The following is an 18,152-nucleotide window of genomic DNA, read 5'->3' as shown; positions in this document are numbered from 1 at the left end:
TCAAGCAGGAACTTTGTCTCCTAAAGTCACATCTTTATTCTTTACTCAGGTTGGAGAACTGCAGTTTGTCAGAGATCAGCTGTTCTTCTCTGGTCTCAGCTCGAAGTCCAACCCCTCCCATCTCAGAGAACTGGAGCTGAGTCTGAACAACCTGAAGGATTCAGACGTGAAGGATCTGTGTGGTTTTGTGAAGAGTCCAGACTTAGACTGGAGACTCTGAGGTCAGACTCATGTTTTATTTCTGCTACAGTTGGACTCAGTCATGTTCCTTTCAGTAATTGTTTCACTCTAACCCTCAGTGAAGCTGTGAGAGGAGAACAGAAACAGATTTCAGAATTAGACAGAAAGACAGAGATAAAACAGTCAGCCATCAGATCAGTCAGAGGACTGTTGTGATCATGTGACCATCAATGAAGCAGATTCCAGCTGAAGAACTCAGAGATGTTCAGATTCTGGTCCTCGCCATCAAACTGTCAGATCTGGCTGAGACTGTTTGTTCTCTGATCAGGTTCATCTGTCACAGCTCTGAGATCAGTCTGACTGAAAGCTGCACATCACTGATCTTCTTTCATCACACTGTCACCATGTTCTTTCTGAACCAGAATCCTGTCTGCCTGTCTGTCTGTCTGCCTGCCTGCCTGTCTGCTGTCTGTCTGTCTGTCTGTCTGTCTGTCTGTCTGTCTGAGTCTCTCTGTTTTAAATGGACCTTCAGTAAATCATCAGTAAAGTGATGAACTTCATGACTCAGCTCTTTATCTCCACTGTGGACTCAGAGAAATGTGCTGAGTCAGCAGACTTGAGGTCTGTGAGTTTCCAGCTCAGTGTGTTCACTCCAACACGTTAACATGAGCTGAGAGGAAGCAGCTGCTGCACATCTGGACTGAACAGGACTGAAGTCCCTGCAGGTCTTTCTGCTGGATCTGCATCACTGACTGACAGCTGGTGGACAGAGTCAGGAAACACTGATGGATCTGCTCTTTCTTCTTCTCCACAGGTGGAAGTGAAGAGGAAGGTGTCGCTGATGGAGGATCAGCTGCTTCCTGATGATCCAGATGTTGCAGCAGCAGCTTGTCCAGACTCTGGACCATGTTCTGGGAGGTGGAGAGTTTCATCCAGCAGAGACTGACAGAGGAATCAGAACTGGTCTGAGAACAGAGTCCAGTCCACCATGATCCCAGAGACTCCTCAAGTCCTCCTCTCCTCTCAGCCAGCTCCTCCAAACTCCACCTGGGGTTTAGGTTCAGCTTCTTCTGGACCTTTGGGCTGCTTTGGGAACATTTCTACAAGCATTACTCGATAAAAGATGTCCTTTTGTTGTGAACATGTGACTGTCAGTCAGCACTTTTTAAATCTGCGTTTTCTGCCCTTCATCTAAATGAAGCATATATTTTTTAAGTTGTTCTTCTAAAATATTTCTTTTTCTTTTTTTTTTTTATCCACATGTGGCAAAAAATTTGTCAGTAAATACAAGTATGCTGAAAGGGCAGAACTCAAGAGAGGACATGCAGTAGCATAGTTCATCTTCTGAAAGGACAATTTTTCATCAATGTACGAAATTATTTTTAGGAGACAAACATAACATCCTTTTTAAATCTGAATGTGTGTGTGTGAATGATGATGTGGCCTGTGTAGGGATCTCGTCCTGATTATTCATATTTTTTTAATGTTTAAAGCACTTTGTGGAACGTTTTTTTTGTTTGAAAGGGCTTTATAAATAAACTAAAGTTAAAGTAAGGATTAATATGTTAATTGAATGATTGACTGATAGTGATGTAATACAGTCCAATAACGTTCTATTGGAGTCGTGCAGCAGACTCTCAGCTCAGTGTGTGAATGTGCTGCTGCTGAACTGGGACTCATGAGTTCCACTCTGAACCAATGAGTCATGAATCATGAGTCTGACTGTGAACCAGTCTACAGTATGTGCTGTGGGTGAGTGACAGCTCATAGCGGGGAGGGAAAGGGAGTGAAACAGCAAACCAGAGCTGCTGCTTTTCCTCCTTCTTTCTATATGAACATGAGCACCATGATGCACACTGCTGTGTCTCATATCAAGCTCATGTTCACCTTTTTCTTTCACAGGGAGAACATGAAAGAAGCTGAAGCTGAACTCAGCCTTCCAACTTTAGTGCTCCGTGTCACAGACTGATCCATTTTCTGACGTTATAGTCCACACCAGGCTGCAGCCTCTCTGTGTGACACTTTGTTCATCATTATTTTCACACTTTAGTTCCTGCTTCTTTTCATTTAGGCTCCATGTAGGCTGTCATGATGACTTGTTTGTGTGTGGCTGTTTTCTTCTGAATGTGGGATCTCTGTCTGAATGAAAGTTTCACAATCACTGCTCAGACTGCATTCAGAAGGAATTGTTGAAGTCATAGAAGCTGAAGAGTTGATGATCAGAGGCTGACAGCTAAAGGAAGCTAGAATGCACACTGCTCCTGACAGAGTCGGCCTCCCTCCACATTTAGGAGGCTTTTTCACTTCTTACAACAGCTGACAAAGGGCTCATCTGGGATTTGAACCCCGGACCTGTCACACCCTGAGCCAGAATCATCCTGATTGTTCCTGGAATGGTTTTTGGTTAGTCAGAGTGGTCTGTGTGTTTCTTGTCTCTCTGAGTGGCTGGAAATGAAATGGAGATCGGTAGAAGCAGATGACTCTGAGGATGAATGAATGTTTCACTGACAACATCAACAACTGTTTACTCACCTCGATGAGGCTGTGTGACGTCACTGGAGATCAAAGGCATTTCCTGTCCTTCATCGCTCTCCCACGCGACACCAACTCAAACGTCACCGGAACGGCGCATGCGCACGAAGAAGCTCACATTGTCTCGCGAATGAATGAAGTGAAACACAAATCAGCTGTTATTAGACAAATAAGTTGCGTTAAATTAAACTAAAAACAAATCTGTTGGTTTGTTCCTCTTCCACTTATTAAAATGCGTCTTTCCTGCTTTCGCTCATTTTTGCAATCACAGACTGAGCGAAGCTGAGCACCTCGTCCACTGTGTGTGTGTGTCTGCGCGCGCTCTTGATTTAAATACTTTGTTGGATCTGTCTGTCTGTATCATGTCAGAAACTCTGAAACACTCTGAACTTCTTTAAAACACGGTGGATTTACTGATATGAAAGTGTCCAGCAGTCCATGATGGATCATTGTAGAAAGATATCAGCTTTAGACACAGACGCTGCTGATGACTGGACAATCGTGACGTCATGGTGAAACTCAATAAATAAGCATTGGTGGTTCAGTGGTAGAATTCTCGCCTGCCACGCGGGAGGCCCGGGTTCGATTCCCGGCCAATGCAGAGTAACTCTTTACCAACATCCAGATGTTAGAAACACAGTGCTGCTTGGAAAATACCCTGATAGACTCCAACACACTGTGACTTTGTGAAACAACCAGTGGAGCCCCCTGGTGGTCAGTAGAAGTGCAGCCCCTCTGAGCTGGTGCAGACCAAGGCTTCAGTCTGCACACATCTTCCACATGTGATGGCACACACACTGTGTATTGTGGCAACATCCGTCCCTCAGAGAGAATCTGCTCTTTAACCCTCTGTCGTTTTCACCCCCCGCCCTTACTTTAGTGTTCCTGCTCTGTTTGATACGGTGGCCGGTAAGTGCAAAACTAAATTACAAAGTGCAAACACTTTTACAAAGCGTCAAACTAATTTACATGTTGAGAAATATTTTTATATTTTATTCAACAAAATTACATAAGAAAAACACTTTTACCCGGACAAAAGAAACTTACATTTTATAAAACAACTTTCCAAGTTGCGAAACAAATTTCCAAACGACAGAATCTTCCGGAAGGGAATGTACCAAATGCCGGAAGTGATCCAGAAGAAGATTGACTGTGAGCTCAAAATGTTTGTATCGGTTTGTGTGCCGGGAAAACTTTGCGGAGTGAAAGTTTATGGCAGCATGGAGTAATGATGTTTTGGCCGTTTTGTGGAAACAACTTGAGCCAATTTACGCGGTTGTGTTTTCCGTGCGGACGATCTGTAGAATGTTTAACGTTGATGAACGGACCAGACGGAAGGAGCACGCGCACAGGAGACATCTAATAAACAGCCGGAAAATGCTAAACAAGCTAAGTGTAGCATCGTGCTAACTAGCTGAAGCCGAAAGAACAGGTCCAGGTACGTGTGTGGATATATCTGTAAAATATGGAATAAGTGTGTGTGTGTGTGTGTGTGTGTGTGTTGTGTGTGTGTGTGTGTGTGTGTGTGTGTGTGTGTGTGTGTGTGTGTGTGAGAGTGAGTGTGAGTGTGAGAGGAGGTGTGTGTGTGAGAGAGAGAGTGTGTGTGAGTGAGTGAGTGAGAAAATTAATGATATCTTTGTTATTTTAGCAGATAAACATGGATTGATGGCGCCACATGGAGCTGATTTAAAAGCTCAGAGAGGGAAAACACTCCCATTATATACAGATCCGGAGGTAGCAGCACCTGATCTACTGAAGCAAGCTGTCCAAGAAATGAGAACATTTAACAATAGATGGATGAAGGAGCAGACCTTCTTTGTATCCAGACTGTTCAGAGGTGCTCCATGTGCCTGGTCAGAACCCGTTCAAACTGGCAGAATATCAAAAGGAAATAGGAAAGGCACTTTTTTCATTTGCCTAGAAACACCTTTAGAGGAGGTTTGTGGATCTCTTCATTCAATATTTTTACATATTTATTTACTCTGATGTAGCATAATTAATAATGTGTTGTTTGTTTTTACTACAGAGGTTGATACATCAGACTCTGATTCTGAAATTGTCATCACATCGAGGAGCACAGCTGAATTCAATGCAGCTGAAACTGTGGTACGTTCATTTATACATTTTGTACTTTAATTATGTTGTTTTTTTTTTTATTTATTTATTGATAGGATTTGCATTTGGTTTCAAGCATAAAGTATAAGAACCAAGTCTGATTATTTGGCATTTACTATTCCAATCAGACACCCTGATAACCTTTCACCATGATATATACTGTATGTGGTGAGGGAACAATAATGGAAGCTGTTTAAAGTTGCTGACAATTGTGTGCTTTTCTTCTCAGGTTTTTGAACCAAAAAAAACACAGTTCTCCCAAACACAAACCTGAAGATAAAGGGTAGGTATTAGTTTTTACAAAAGAAGTCATGTGTCTTTAAGTTGTTGATGTGATTGTGATGAACATGTGGTAGAATATCATACGTGTGATATAATTATAACAAAATCATCTCTTATTTATAAATCTTATGGTTCCTCTACCTCTAAATGTTACTCAAAGCTCTGTTATACTCTGTATCATAAAGTTCATCAGTTTATCAATTTATCATGTTTCAGAGATTCATCCACAGCTCAGCCTGGACAGGTATTAAGGCAGATTATGGCAGCCTGATGTTCTTTGCTTTCAGTGTGTTGTTTCAGACATTTTCATTTGTTTTTCAGACAGTAATATCTGACACTGAGGATCTGGATCCACCTGAAACAAATCCAGCCAGGAGTACTTCCTACGGGTAAGTAAAAAAACAGCGACTCACTTAATTTTAATTTTACTTTATTGATTGCATGGGAAAGATATTTGCATTTGTAAGATGTTCAACATATTCTGAAACCTGTGACATTCTGGTAAAATTCACAGATGATGCTGTTTAGGAAGAAGGAATTGACACAGGTGGGCCGAGACGAGAGTTTTTAACTCTACTGATGAAACATCTGAAAGACCGGCCCATTTCTGATGGACCAGAAGGACATCAGTTCTTGGTGTACAATGCAAATGGTATGAACAGGGTTAGATGTAAACAATACTAATGGTTAATGATCATTAACTTATATATCACATGACATACGCTTTGTTGCTTGAACTATTTTCAAAAACAATTACCCTGCCAAGTGCAAAGCAAGACACAGAGTTCTTCTTCAAATCAGTAATGTTCAACACAACCATTTTTACTCATTTCTATGTTTGGGTGGATAGTCATTTTAGAAAACATTGAAGTTTCTTTAGGTCATTTAAATGTGAAACAATGTTTGTGGTCACTTTTTAGATTCAAAGATGGTCTTTCAGCTCTTCAGTTTCTGACTGCACTGCAGCAACAGCCTACTTTGCTGGCCCCTGTCCTGTGCCACTCTGAAAAGCCACTCACTGGTCTGGAACTTGAGACTCTTCAAACCTGACCTCAGTCCATCAGGAAGTAACAGGAGACATCGCCAAGAATAGAGTTCCTGGATGACTCTCCATTCCCAGTTCCCAATACATGTTCAAACACATTGAAATTAGCACTCCTAGATTCACACACTGTGTTTATGTCACACATGGATTTGGCTGCTTATAAGCTGTGGACTGAATCACCCCTCGATACCAGACTCCAAAAAGGTGGTTTGTTCTTTATTGTGAAGTGTTTTATAATGTAAAGAGATGTGAGCATGTTTTTTTTTTTCTTTTTTCTTTTTTTTCTGACAGTTAAGATTTCACTGTTAAGTTTTAGACAAATTATTTCAAGAGGTTTTGTATTCCATACTTACAAAATATAGGACTCATTACTTTGCTATAGTTTTTATCAATTGATTTCAAACTCAGGAAAAATGAAGCTGTGACACTTGGTGTTCAGACAGACTGCAGTGTTCCACCACTCCAAATCAGATTTCTTAGCTTGTCGTTCATTTTTCCTTGTGATGTTTCCAAATGATTCTGGTACCTGTTCATCTGAAGAAATGAAACAATGGGAATGCAAATGTTATGTTGACAAACAATAAAAAATTGCAAATATTTCCTTCTGATTGCATCTGTGATAGATTGGTTATGAGTTTTTTCCAAACTATTTTAAAACAGAAAGACAATATTTCATTCAATTCTGTGTTACTTGTCTAATACCAAATCACAGCACAGTCATCTCATGGCTCTTGACATGTATATTAAAAAAAAGTTAATTAATTTAAAAAATAAATAAAATAGAAATAGGACAGAAACCCCAATGAGGAAACACTTGATAATGCAGGAAGGGAACATTCCCTTTGTCACTGACTCACAGCTGAGCAGTTTCTTTCAGCTTCATGTACAGTTCTGTTGCAGACTCCCAGTTCTCTGGCTTCTGTAGTTGTTTGTGCTCCATAACAAAGTCAAAGTCCTCCTGCATGTTTGAGTCCCCACATGGAGCTATTGACAGGCTCGCCTCTGGAACAGCATCCAAATCAGCTGGTTCAATCTCAAATCCAGTCTGTGGAGCCAAATCTGTGTTAGATAGAATCAATAGCATTTATATTATTTATTTACATTTAATCATAAAATAATAATAAAACAAACATGGAAATATCAATCCATCACCAATATACCTGTGTGGTCAGCAGTACAGTTCATTGGACATGACGCTGTTCTGGAAGTGTGAATCCTGTGACTGTTCCACAGTCTCACCACTCATCCAACATCACCATAGCAACATCTCAGAAGGCACTGATGCTCATGGCTCCCGTTGAAGTATCCAGCAAACAACTCCATCCAGAACTGAGACCTGTAGAAATGGATAGAATCGGAAGAAAATATATTTATTAGTAGAAGTGGGACTCCATTAAAATCTAATTCATTAAAGGCTTTGTAATGAATGAATTGAAATGACGTGTTAAAGTCCCAGCCTCAATTATTATATATGTTCAGAGGAGTTAATCTGCGATAGAACATAAAGATAAAAATCAAATGAAAGGTTCGTCATAATAAAATGACTTCATGAAGGCCACTTACCTTCCCCTTCTAAATATGGCCCCCAGGATTCAACACGCTGCTTATTCGTGGATGAGCCATACATGTGGCTGGACGGCCCAGAGCAGCAGTCATCATGATGGAGGCGTAGGGGAGACTGAATGGCAGCCATAATGCCATTCTCCGTGCCACAACCAGTCCTCAGTCTCATGAGAGGAGATTCTCAGCGATCACTGTTGGCTTCTTGTTATTTGTCGGTCCACATTGGAGCCACAGCACTTTAGGTGAAAAAATCCATCCATGCGTCCTGAGAGAGCCAGTTTATCAGAACCATCTGCATGCCACATACAGTTCGCTCCCATTGAGTAGCAGCTTCTTCTTAGAAACCTTCTGCGTGCTCTCTCATTCATCACATCATCTCTTCACTCGAAGATTGGACTTTTGTCTGAGTACCTGCCACATCGTCCGATAGCCAAACAGTTGTCCAGGTCCACGAAGTTCCAACCTGATGGCGTTTGGAGTGGAATCATCCTTTTAAGAGTCCGCAGGCTGATGTTTGCACCGTGTAAACTTCACATCATGCTTCAGTAGATCAGGTGCTGCTACCTCCGGATCTGTATTAATGGGAGTGTTTTCCCTCTCTGAGCTTTTAAATCAGCTCCATGTGGCGCCATCAATCCATGTTTATCTGCTAAAATAACAAAAAGATATCATTCATTTCACACACACACACATATTACTTCCATATTTTACAGATTATCCACACACGTACCTGGACCTGTTTCCTTTCGGCCCACAGTTCTTTTGACTTTGACTTTCTGTCCTCCATGAATTGTTTATATGATGTTCATGGTTGTTCTGCTGGAATGAACGGAGTTCCGTATCAAAACAGAAAGTTAGCAGCAGCTAAAACAATCAGCAGCAATTGTGCATTTAGCAAAACTGAAAGCCTAAAATAAAAAAATAAAATAAAATAAATAAAAACTAGCAACACATACTAATTAAACGCGTTGCTATTCCGTGAAGACAACGATTGGCTGCTAAATGAAACGGTGCACTTTAATTCACTGCATGTCTGACAGCGGCTTCAGCTAGTTAGCGCGATGCTACACTTAGCTTGTTTAGCATTTTCCGGCTGTTTATTAGATGTCTCCTGTGCGCGTGCTCCTTCCGTCTGGTCCGTTCATCAACGTTAAACATTCTACAGATCGTCCGCACGGAAAACACAACCGCGTAAATTGGCTCAAGTTGTTTCCACAAAACGGCCAAAACATCATTTACTCCATGCTGCCATAAACTTTCACTCAGCAAAGTTTTCCCGCCACACAAACTGATACAAACTTTTTGAGCTCACAGTCAATCTTCTTCTGGATCACTTCCGGCATTTGGTACATTCCCCTTCCGGAAGATTCTGTCGTTTGGAAATTTGTTTTCGCAACTTTTTTTGTTTTCTAAAATGTAACTTTGTTTTGTCCATGGGAAAAGTGTTTTTCTTATGTAATTTTGTTGAATAAAATGTAAAAATATTTCCCAACATGTAAATTAGTTTCACGCTTTGTAAAAGTGTTTGGCACTCTGTAATTTAGTTTTGCACTTACCGGCCACCGTATCAAACAGAGCAGGAACACTAAAGTAAGGGGCGGGGGGTGAAAACGACAGGAGGGTTAAAGAGCAGATTCTCTCTAAGGGGACGGATGTTGTCACAATACACAGTGTGTGTGCCATCACATGTGGAAGATGTGTGCAGACTGAAGCCTTGGTCTGCCACCAGCTCAGAGGGGCTGCACTTCTACTGACCACCAGGGGGCTCCACTGGTTGTTTCACAAAGTCACAGTGTGTTGGAGTCTATCAGGGTATTTTCCAAGCAGCACTGTGTTTCTAACATCTGGATGTTGGTAAAAAGTTACTCTGCATTGGCCGGGAATCGAACCCGGGCCTCCCGCGTGGCAGGCGAGAATTCTACCACTGAACCACCAATGCTTACTGAACAGCTTTTACCATGATGTCATGAATCTCCAGGCATCAGCAGCCTTTCACAGATGATTATTCTAATTTCTGTATTAATATATAACAATGCATTTACAATAAAGCTGATATCTTTCTATAATAATCCATCATGGACTGCTGGACACTTTCATATCAGTAAATCCACCGTGTTTTAAAGAAGTTCAAAGTGTTTCAGAGTTTCTGACATGATACAGACAGACAGATCCAACAAAGCATTTAAATTAACTGAGAGCTCAGACCAGCGAAGAGAGCACACACACACTGGACGAGGTGCACGATTTCAAAAATGAGCGAAAGCTGGAAAAGAAGCATTTTAATAAGTAGAAGGCAAAACAGACATCTGAGTATGTGGGAGGAACAAACCAACCGATTTGATTTTAGTTCAATTTAACGGCACTTATTTGTCTCACAGCTGATTTGTGTTTCACTTCATTCGTTTGCGAGACAAGCGTGAGCATCTTTGTGCGCATGCGCCATTCCATCTGACTCTTTGACGCTTCCGTCTTTCATCTCCAGTGACGTCACACAGCCTCATAGAGGTGAGCAAACAGTTGATGTTGTCAGTGAAACATTCATTCATCCTCAGAGTCATCTGCTTCTACCGATCTCCATTTTCATTTCCAACCACTCAGAGAGACAAGAACACACACAGACACACTCTGACTAACCAAACCATTCCAGGAACAATCAGGATGATTCTGGCTCAGGGTGTGACAGGTCCGGGGTTCAAATCCCAGATAAGCCCTTTGTCAGCTGTTGTAAGAAGTGAAAAAGCCTCCTAAATGTGGAGGGAGGCCGACTCTGTCAGAGAGCAGTGTGCATTCTAGCTTCCTTTAGCTGTCAGCCTCTGATCATCAACTCTTCAGCTTCTATGACTTCAACAATTCCTTCTGAATGCAGTCTGAGGCAGTGATTGTGAAACTTTCATTCAGACAGAGATCCCACATTCAGAAGAAAACAGCCACACACAAACAAAGTCATCATGAACAGCCTACATGGAGCCTAAATGAAAAGAAGCAGGAACTAAAGTGTGAAAATAATGATGAACAAAGTGTCACACAGAGAGGCTGCAGCCTGGTGTGGACTATAACGTCAGAAAATGGATCAGTCTGTGACACGGAGCACTAAAGTTGGAAGGCTGAGTTCAGCTTCAGCTTCTTTCATGTTCTCCCTGTGAAAGAAAGAAGGTGAACATGAGCTTGATATGAGAACACAGCAGTGTGCATCATGGTGCTCATGTTCATATAGAAAGAAGGAGGAAAGCAGCTCTGGTTTGCTGTTTCACTCCCTTTCCCTCCCCTATGAGCTGTCACTCACCCACAGCACATACTGTAGACTGGTTCACAGTCAGACTCATGATTCATGACTCATTGGTTCAGAGTGGAACTCATGAGTCCCAGTTCAGCAGCAGCACATTCACACACTGAGCTGAGAGTCTGCTGCACGACTCCGCTAGAACATTATTGGACTGTATTATAGCAATCAATCATTTAAACTTTATTTATACAACATTTTGCAAACAAAAGAATAATGTTGCACAAAGTGCTTTACACATTAAAACAACAAATATAAACAAGAAAATATTCCCCACCCGGGGCTCATCACCATCCACAGACACTCAGATTCAAATAGGATATTATGTTTGTCTCACAAAGGTTATTTAGTACGCTTCAGAAGAATGATCCTTTCAGAAAATAAACTACTCTGCTGCAGTGTCCTCTGTTGAGTTCTGCCCTTTCAGCACAGTTATTTGACTGAATAATTTTTGCCACATGTGGGTAAATTAATTATTCGAGATAAGAATTATTACATAGAGAATATGTTTAAATTGAATAAAAGGAAAAACAGGACAATTTCAAAACTTCATCTAAGTCAGTGGGGACTGGGAGGAGCTTGTGTGTGCACTGACTCAGTGACTCAAATAACCGATTCATTTTGGTGAGTGACTCATAAAAACTGGAGTCAGATGAAGGAAAAGAGTTTCCCATCACTCCCTCAAAGCCTGTGTTCGATGTTCGGTTAGATGTTCGGACACTTCATATCCTTCCACCGGCGCCAGATGAGAGAAATCCGGTAAAGTCTTTGACCAAAAGCTCAGTAATGTATCTGACAGCAGTCCATGTAAACTCCCTCCCAGAGCTCTGCTGTTATAACTACGGGTGAAAAGATAGATTTTATTAAAACAGCCTTTGGGTCCAACAGTATCACTGAGATTGACGGAGCTACTAACCAGGAACCAACACCAAGAAATAACCTGTTTGGGGTCAGAACAGAACTTATATATAACATGTATGGATATGTTAGTATCTAAACTGTGGACGTCTCACCTCTAATTATATGATGGAATATTTTAACAGTTTACAGTTTGTTAGAACACATTTACTAATGAACTCTACCTCCTCAGCCTCCACAGTGTTAATCATTTGATGATAGCCAGACAGGCTGGAACAGCAGATGACTGCTGTGATGATGAACTGAGTTCCTGATGATTCTCTTGGAGGAACTGAACGGTTCCTGTGGTCCATGTTTGCCTCATTCTGATGCTGAGAAGTTCAGATCTCATCGTCGATCCAGCCATCGCATCTTTTCTTCCCTTTTCACTCTTGAAGCAAAAATTCTCAGTTACAGAAGACAACCAAAACACAAAGGAAAAGTAATGATTGTGCAGGCTGATGGAGTTTCAGGAACACACTGAGATTTAGTAAGTAAAGTCCAGATCTGTCTCCAATATGGAACTGACGGAGACGCCAGAGCTGAGAAGTGAGGCCAACAGTGAAGTGTCTCAGTTTCTAGTTTCGAGTCTCTTTCAGTACAACTTCCTCAGAGACACTGAACCAGAACAGAGCAAGAAACCAGCATAGAGAGGTTCAGTGAATGTGGTGTTGAAGGTGTGGAGGTGGATCAGTGAGTCAGAGGAGACTCTGTAGAAGGACAGAGAGCCAGCAGGACAGTCCACATACACTGCTACTCTGTTGGAGACAGAGGAGGAGGAGAACGATGCTTTTCTGCTGTTGTGCCAGACAGAGTAACCACCCTTAGAGCAGGTCAGACTCCAGACTGATCATTGTGTCCCAAACAAACAGTCGCACTGTGTCCTTCCTTCTGATTCCTCTGTAGCTCACTGTGATATAAACCTCTCCACTCCAATCGACCTCCCAGTAACAGCAACCGGTCAGACCATTTCTACACAGCAGCTGAGGACAGTTATCAAATCTGTCTGGATGATCAGGATATGACTGATACTCTGCTACACAGGTCACCTTCCTGTTGTTGTCAGACAGTTTGAGGTTTCTGTGGATTGTGTTTGTGTCCAGTTCCAGTTCACAGACATCTGATGGAGAGAACAAGAAACAACAGCTGCAGTTTATCATCTGTTCATTTATCAACAACTTTACTGAAAGTGAATCATTCAAACTTACATTTCATCACCTGTGAATAATGTTTGACTACATTTAAATTAAAAGCGAACAATCCAGTTAGAACATCAACAGTTACTGAACATGAGAGTCAAGATGTCAGCTATGTTCTGCTTTTTTTCTGCTGTGGAGTCAAGATGACGGCTGATGGAGATCCACATCAATAAACACATGAATGTGTTGATCCTGAATGAAACTCGTCTTTGGACTTCAGTCAGAAATGTAAAAAATCTAGTGTAACATGAGCAGCTGAGTTTCATGAATCAAAGTGAAAACACACTCACACTTCCTCAGACCAGGTCTCAGTCTCTGTGGTCCACCATGGTCCACCCTGGAGGAAGAAACAGAGTCAGGATCAACTTGATCCACCATCAAACATGAAGCAGAGTTCCTCAGAGCTGTCCAGACCTGAGAGTGTCCAGTCTCCAGTCTGGATCCTCCAGTCCAGCAGACAGAAGCTTCACTCCTGAGTCTCCTGGATGATTGGTAGCTCAGGTCCAGTTCTCTCAGATGGGAGGGGTTGGAGCTGAGAGCTGAGGCCAGAGAAGAACAGCCTTCCTCTGAGAGCAGACATCCTGACAGACTGAACCACACACAAAGTTTAAATCGATGTGAATGACTTTGGTTGTGATTATTCATCAAACATCAGGTCAGTATCAAGTCTTCTTGGAGCCCCCCACACCTGACCTGATAAATACTATAGAATCAGGTCTACAGACACTGCAAACACTTAGAACCAATAGCAGAACAAAGAAACACCATGAGAGAATACACAAAGCTAAACCACAGCAGAGCAACACAACCGCTGAACCACAAACACACTGATTAAAGTAAAGACACAGTTACACAAATACAGTATCGTGATGCATTGATTCTGCTATCTGTTCAACCAGGTTCATTCATCCACAGAGCATCATATCAGCAGTCCACTCAACCTCTGGTGTCTTTGAGCCCCTTAAATATTTTCCTGAATGAGAACTCCATCATCACAACTGTGACAGATGCCAAAAGCAGAAGAAAGGTTGTGTCCACCTCCCTAAAAGTAAATGATCCTCCGTGAACATGGAATTCACCACTGGAGGATTAACCAGGAGGACGCCAGCATGACCCAGCATGCACCTGTTCGCTCAACGACGTGTATGTTTTTCACATTGTGTGTTTTCCAGGTGAAATCAAATCAGTGATCAATTATGGAGCATGAAGCTTTTTATACACCGTCTTCACACCAACGTGAATTCTGACCTGAGAGTTTTCCAGCTCACAGTGTGACTCTTCAGTCCAGCAGACAGAAGCTTCACTCCTGGAATCCTGCAGGTTGTTGTTACTCAGGTCCAGATCTGTCAGACTAGAGGACTGGGAGCTGAGGACTGAGGACAGAGCTTCACAGCTTCTGTCTGAGAGGTTACAGCCACTCAGTCTGAAGAGGAGGAAACAGCAAACAATGCAAAAAAATTCACAAAAATTATTTTTTGTCTTGACCAAAAAGATCCAGTTGATCTGGATGGATTTATTTGCCCATACAGAGCTTTGTTGGAGGCTTTGACCACTGGCAGCAGCCTCAGAAGAGCCTCCTCTGAAGCCAGAGTATTTTCTTCAGGTCAAACACGTCCAGATCTTTTTCTGATGACAGTAAGTGAAGACCAGAGCTGACCATTGAGCAGGAGACAGTTTATCTGTGGAGAGACGTCCTGATCTCAGGGACTGTTGGATCTCCTCCACCCAGAGAACCATCATTCAGTTCATTCAGACAGTGAAACAGGTTGATACTTTTCTCTGGAGACAGATCCTCACTGATCTTTGTCTTGATGTACTGGACTGTTTTCTGATTGGTCTCTGAGCTACTTCCTGTCTGTGTCACCAGGGCCTCGTAGGAGAGTTTGGTTGGTCTGCAGTGAAAGACCCAGAAGGAACCGGAGGAACAAGTCCAGGTGTCCATGTGGACTCTGTAAGGCCTCATTCCACAGAACTCTCATAGAGAATTAAAGGTTCAGGTTTGTTCCCAAAACAGTTTTGACCACAGGGAGGTTGTTTGTTCTTCTGCCATCAGATTGACTCCAGAGTTGATGAAGGTCAGATGGACATGAAGAGCAGCCAGATAGAAGCTCCTGACACTCAGATGGACGATAGCAGAAGACCTTGTCCTGGTACAGCCCTGTCTCCTCTTTGAAGATCTGTGTGAGCACTCCTGAGTAAACTGATGCTGCTCTGATATCGATGCCACACTCTGTCAGGTCTGATTCATAGAAGATCAGGTTTCCTTTCTGCAGCTGCTCAAAAGCCACTTTTCCCAGAGACTTAATCATCTTCCTGGTCTCTGGACTCCAGTGTGGATCTGACTCAACTCCTCCATCGTACTTGACCTTCTTCAGTTTGGACTGAACCACCAGGAAGTGGATGTACATCTCAGTCAGGGTCTTGGGCAGCTCTCCTCCCTCTCTGGTCTTCAACACCTCCTCCAGAACTGTAGCAGTGATCCAGCAGAAGACTGGGATGTGGCACATGATGTGGAGGCTTCTTGAGGTCTTGATGTGGGAGATGATCCTGCTGGCCTGCTTCTTAAGTCTGAACATCTTCCTGAAGTACTCCTCCTTCTGGGGGTCACTGAACCCTCTGACCTCTGTCACCATGTCAACACACTGAGGAGGGATCTGATTGGCTGCTGCAGGTCGTGTGATTATCCAGAGGCGAGCAGAGGGAAGCAGTTTCCCCCCTGATGAGGTTTGTCAGCAGCACGTCCACTGAGGTGGACTCTGTAGGATCAGTCAGGACCTCAGTGTTGTGGAAGTCCAGAGGAAGTTGACACTCATCCAGACCGTCAAAGATGAACACAACCTGGAAGTGATCAAAGCTGCACATTCCTGCTTCTTTGGTTTCAGGGAAGAAGAGATGAACAAGTTCCACCAAGCTGAACTTCTTCTCTTTCAGCACATTCAGCTCTTGAAGGTGAAGGGGAATGTGAACTCTATGTCCTGGTTGGCTTGTCTTCAGCCCAGTCCAGAGTGAACTTCTGTGTTAAGACGTGTGGGTTTTCCCAATGCCAGCCACTCCCTTTGTCCATCACTGTTCTGATTGGTTGGTCTCTTCCAGGTGGGGTTTAAAGATGTCTTCTTGTCTGATGCTGTTTCTGCTCTGTCCTGTTTCCTGGATGCTGTTTCAATCTGTCTGACCTCATGTTCCTCATTGACCTCTCCAGTCCCTCCCTCTGTGATGTAGAGCTCTGTGTAGATCTGATTCAGAAGGGTTGGGTTTCCTGCTTTAGAGATCCCCTCAAACACACACTGGAACTTCTTCTTCAGGGCAGATTTCAGTTTACGGTGACAAACCAGAGCATGACTTCCTGAATAAACAAAAAAATAATTAAAAGATAAAAAAAAAACATTTACTACAAGGTTGATGCTTACTTCGCCTAAGGAATAGAATAGGATCATATTCTCTCCGTCTCCTCAGACTTTAGTAATGTCTAATTGATCTATCATGTTAAATCCTCTTACTGCTCTGCAGACAGTCAGCCAGCTCCTCCTGCTTCATCCTCCTCAGGAAGTTCACTGTGATCTTCAGAAATGCCTCTCTGCTCCTCCTCTGCTCTTCATCCACCTCATCATCCTCATTCTTGGTGAATTGTGGGTAATCTGGACTCAGACTCCTTTTGATTTTCTTCAGCTCGTTCTTCACAAAACAGACGATGTTCTCCTCCAGCAGCTGGAACACAATAACATCCTGTGTAAAGTTCACTCTCAGTATAAACTGATGGATCAAAGCATCAGATCATCAGTCAGCAGAGTTCAACTTTAGCTGCTGCTGTATCATCTGCTGCCACGTCTCTTTCCAGAGCTACACAGAAAGATTCAGACCTGCTGACTTCACTAAACTAACTTCACTGGTGTAACTTACTAAGTTTGACTTTAGATTCTGACACCACAGAGATCCTGATCATCACATGAAGACCAAACTGATACAGCCCTTCAACACATCAACTTAGAAGTAAATAAACTTTCTTTAAGATTCACTGTAGATGAAGAAGAAGGAGCAGAAATGTTTTGTAAAAGTCTCCAACAGACCATATTCATACAGAACATATCTGTTGGGGCTGATGGATTATTGCTCTGTGGTGAACTACAACTCCCAGTCCTCTCCCACTCTCTCCCACCCCAAACCTGTTCAATCCCAATTCAACTCCTGTCTGTCACAGAGTAAAGCTCTACTGGTCTAAAGAGTGCAGCTTCAAACTCAAGTCTTTGTTGGTGTCTGTTGTAGTCACTGGATGAACATTTACACACCATAAATATGGAGTCCAGGTCTGTGTGATGATGTTTGTCAGACTGAACTCTGAGGAGAAAAGACACAAACACAGAGTTTGTTCCAGGAGTTTTCTATGAACACCAGAGAAACTGATAGACAAGCTTTGATACCTTTAATGAGACAAACAACAACAAATGATCAGCTTTTACCTTTTTTCTTTGATAAAGTCATCCATAGACCGATCACTCTTCATGGACACACAGCTGGATACAGCAGACTGTTGTCCTCCCTTAAAGTTCATCGGAGGACCCATAGACCGATCACTCTTCATGGACAGACAGCTCAGTTCAGGAAAATCAGGTCTTGACTGGTTGCTGGTAGAAACAGTGTTGACATTCGAAGAATTAACCAAGAATGCGGGCAGAAAATTATCAGTTTAAAATAAATCAGCCAAGTCCAACTGTCATTTGTATAGCCCCAAATCATCCAGATTGTTTTATTGTGAAATGTTTGTTCACTTTAATGAACAGCACAGCGCCATTGTGGTTCTTGCTTTTGCTCCACAACAGCCATGTCCGTAGGTCTAAGTCTAAGTGTGGCAGATTGATTGTCTCTGTGTGCTGGTCTTGTGATGGACTGGTGAATAAGAATGAATGAATCTCCACATCCTGGTTGAGTTCCCAATGGAGACAAGGATAAACTAAACAGCAGCAGAAAAAGTTCAGCAGTAAAAAATGTAAGTGACATTGAGAGTGAATAATGATGGAGCAGTGATCTGAGTGCTGAGCTCTGACAGATGGACAGTTAGAGATCC

The 18,152-nt window shown here is 42.4% G+C and overlaps 1 long non-coding RNA gene and 2 other non-coding genes across 3 annotated transcripts; 1 reads left to right on the top strand and 2 right to left on the bottom strand.

The window, feature by feature from the left end:
• Nucleotides 1–3,242: 3,242 nt before the first annotated feature.
• On the top strand, nucleotides 3,243–3,313 carry trnag-gcc (transfer RNA glycine (anticodon GCC)). The gene has a single exon. It is a non-coding gene; the product is annotated as a tRNA-Gly (tRNA).
• A 6,272-nt stretch (nucleotides 3,314–9,585) lies between these two features.
• Nucleotides 9,586–9,656, bottom strand: trnag-gcc (transfer RNA glycine (anticodon GCC)). The gene has a single exon. It is a non-coding gene; the product is annotated as a tRNA-Gly (tRNA).
• A 1,502-nt stretch (nucleotides 9,657–11,158) lies between these two features.
• Nucleotides 11,159–12,957, bottom strand: LOC115055194 (uncharacterized). The gene is made up of 2 exons (XR_003841668.1): nucleotides 12,080–12,957; nucleotides 11,159–11,836 (listed from the first exon to the last, which is right to left on the bottom strand). It is a non-coding gene; the product is annotated as an uncharacterized LOC115055194 (long non-coding RNA).
• Nucleotides 12,958–18,152: the final 5,195 nt, after the last annotated feature.

The sequence above is a fragment of the Echeneis naucrates genome, chromosome 2, assembly GCF_900963305.1.
Source record: "Echeneis naucrates chromosome 2, fEcheNa1.1, whole genome shotgun sequence".
Classification (NCBI taxonomy): Eukaryota; Metazoa; Chordata; class Actinopteri; order Carangiformes; family Echeneidae; genus Echeneis; species Echeneis naucrates.
Note: the sequence above shows the minus strand (reverse complement) of the source record. Positions and strands in the feature narration are given on the sequence as shown.